The 2,895-nt window shown below is 40.6% G+C and overlaps 1 pseudogene; it reads left to right on the top strand.

The window, feature by feature from the left end:
- Nucleotides 1–392: 392 nt before the first annotated feature.
- LOC133247489 (eukaryotic translation initiation factor 2 subunit 3-like) lies at nt 393–2,114 on the top strand (annotated as a pseudogene).
- The last annotated feature ends 781 nt before the right edge of the window (nt 2,115–2,895 follow it).

Here is a 2,895-nt window from a genome sequence, read left to right as displayed (position 1 = left end):
TCCAGTGTTCTTGCCTGGAGAATCCCAGGGACGGGGGAGCCTAGTGCGCGGCCGTCTGTGGGGTCGCACAGAGTCGGACATGACTGAGGCGACTTAGCAGCAGTAGCAGCAGCATGCTAAGATTTATAAACTTGATGACCTATATTGTCCTTCACCATATTTATTTTGTTAGGGCTTCCCAGGTGGCACAGTGGTAAAGAATCTGTCTACCAATGCAGGAGAGCAGGAGATGAAAGTTTGATCCCTGGGTTGGGAAGATTCCCTGGAGTAGGACATGGCAACCCACTGTAGTATTCTTGCCTGGGACATCCCATGGACAGAGGGGCCTGTTGGGCTGCAGTCTGTGAGGTCGCACAGTGTCTGACATGACTGAGGATGCACACATGCATGTTGCCTTTGTTGACTGCCCTGGAATATTACGATATTGCAATGACCCCTATGCTGAACAATGCCTCAGTGATGGATGCCGCTTCTCTGTTGATAGCTGGTAATGAGTCTTGCCTTTTTATACTGTTCATGGTCATCTCAATGCAAGAATACTGAAGTGGTTTGACATTCCCTTCTCCAGTGAACCATATTTTGACAAAACTCTCCACCATGACTCGTTTGTCTTGGCTCTACATGGCATGGCTCATAGTTTCATTGAGTTAGACAAGGCTCTGGTTCATATGATCAGTTTACTCCAACACTTTGGCCACCTGATGAGAAGAATTGACTCATTGGAAAAGACCATGATGCTGGGAAAGACTGAAGGCAGGAGAAGGTGGCAACAGAGGATGAGCTGGTTGGATGGCATCACCAACTAGATGGACATGCGTTTGAGCAAGCTCTGGGAGTTGGTAATGGATAGGGCATGCTGCAGTCCATGAGGTCGCAAAGAGTCGGACACAACTGAGTAACTGAACTGAACTGAATGAGTCTTGTTCTCAGCCTCAGACTTCTGAACACTTGACTGCTATGGAAATTATGGAACTGAAGCATATTTTGATTCTACAAAGTAAAATGGATTTTTTTTTTAAAGCCAGACTAAAGAATGGTATGAACAGATCCTCGCATTTGTACAAGGTACAATAGCATAGAAAGAGCTATTATTCCAATTTCTGCTCAGCTAAAATACAATATTGAAGTTGTCTGCAACTACATAGTAAAGAAATTTCCAGTGCCCCCAAGAGACTTCACTTAAGAACCCCAACTTACTGTTATTAGATCCTTTGATGTCAACAAATCTGGATGTGAAGTTGATGACCTTAAGGAGAATGTAGCTGGTGGTAGTGTTCTAAAAGGAGTATTAAATGTGGGTCAGGAGATGGAAGTCAGACCCAGTGCTGTTTCCAAAGATACTGAAGGAAAATTCATGTTTTCATCACTTTTCACAGAGCATAACGATCTTCAGTATGCTGCTCTGTGTGTGTGCTGAGCCGCTTCCGTTGTGCCTGACTCGTTGCAACCCTGTGACTGTAGCCCAGCAGACTCCTCTCTCCATGGGATTTTCCAAGAAAGAATACTGGAGTGGGTTGCCATGCCCTCCGCCAGGGGATCTTCTCGACCCAGGGATTGAACCCATATCTCTTATATTTCCTGTATTGGCAGGCAGGTTCTTTACTGCTAGTGCTACCTGGGAAACCTTAATATGCTGCTTTAGGAGGTCTTTGGAGTTTGAACAAAAATTGACCCTACCTTGTGCCAGGCTGACAGAAAGGTGTGGCAGTTACTTGGTGTGATTGAAACTTTACCTGAGAGCTTCACAGAATTGGAAATTTCCTATTTCCTATTTAGATGGCTCCTAGGTGGATGCACTGAAGGAGACAAGAAAGCAGCAAAAGTGCCAAAGCCATCAAAGAATGAAGTGCTTATGGTGAACACAGGATCCCTGTCGACAGGAGGAGGAATTAGTGCAGTCAAGGCTGATTTGGGCAAAATTGTTTTGACCAATTCTGTGTGCTTGGAAGTAGAAGAAAAAAATATCGGCCTTAGTCAAAGAGTTGAGAAACACTGCTTGGGGTCAAATAAGAAGAGGAGTGGCAATCAAGCCAACGATAGATGATGACTGAAGAATTAAATAGCAGATACGGATGAAGTCAGAATTTCTCTTAACACCCTAGGGGTATATTTTCAAAGCAATAGTAGGGAATTAATTTCACAGTTCATTACCTTAGTAGTAGCTGTAAGGTTATTCTCATTTTTGAGTGATGAAAATTTAACCTTTAGTACTGAGACAGGGTCTACAATAAATGTAAAAGTTGGCATAATGTTGGATTGAATCTACATTTTACCAGAAATTAATCATTTCTAAACAATGTCCAATTTATACAGTGCAGGTTTGAAAGTAAACTGCTTGCTACAACGAGACTTTGCTGTAGCATACATTCCAATGAACCTGTTCAAAATAAAATCTTTCTTCTTAAAAAAAAAAGATGCTATCTGAGAAAATATCTGGGCTTCTAAATTTTGCTCACTTCAATATAAAACTATTGAATTAAGATTTGAATTAAGAATGGTTTCAATTTAGCATTTCCTCTGAGCTTCCTGTATACATTAGCGCCTGCAGAGATTTTCTCAGGTGGATAAAGTTTACAGAACAGGATTATTTGAAAGTATTAATCATTTCAAACCTATTAACCACAAAATGCAAATCTGAGAAATATTTTAGGCATAACATTTCATAAACACCTTATTCAAAAAGATAAATTTGTCAAATGATAACAAGGCATGATAACTAAAGATAATAATGCTAAGAAAGGAATTAAAGCTCATGAATAAATCAAAAATGAATAATTTTTACATGTCTTTGCAAGGAACAGATTTAATTTCAAATTTTACTTGTGAGTAACATAAATATAGACATGAGCAAATTTAGAGTTACATAAACTGAAACCAGCAGCCAGCTGGAAAAAC

The sequence above is a fragment of the Bos javanicus genome, chromosome 5 (assembly GCF_032452875.1).
Source record: "Bos javanicus breed banteng chromosome 5, ARS-OSU_banteng_1.0, whole genome shotgun sequence".
Classification (NCBI taxonomy): Eukaryota; Metazoa; Chordata; class Mammalia; order Artiodactyla; family Bovidae; genus Bos; species Bos javanicus.
The sequence above is the reverse complement of the archived record's forward strand: the minus strand, read 5'-3'. Positions and strand labels throughout refer to the sequence as shown.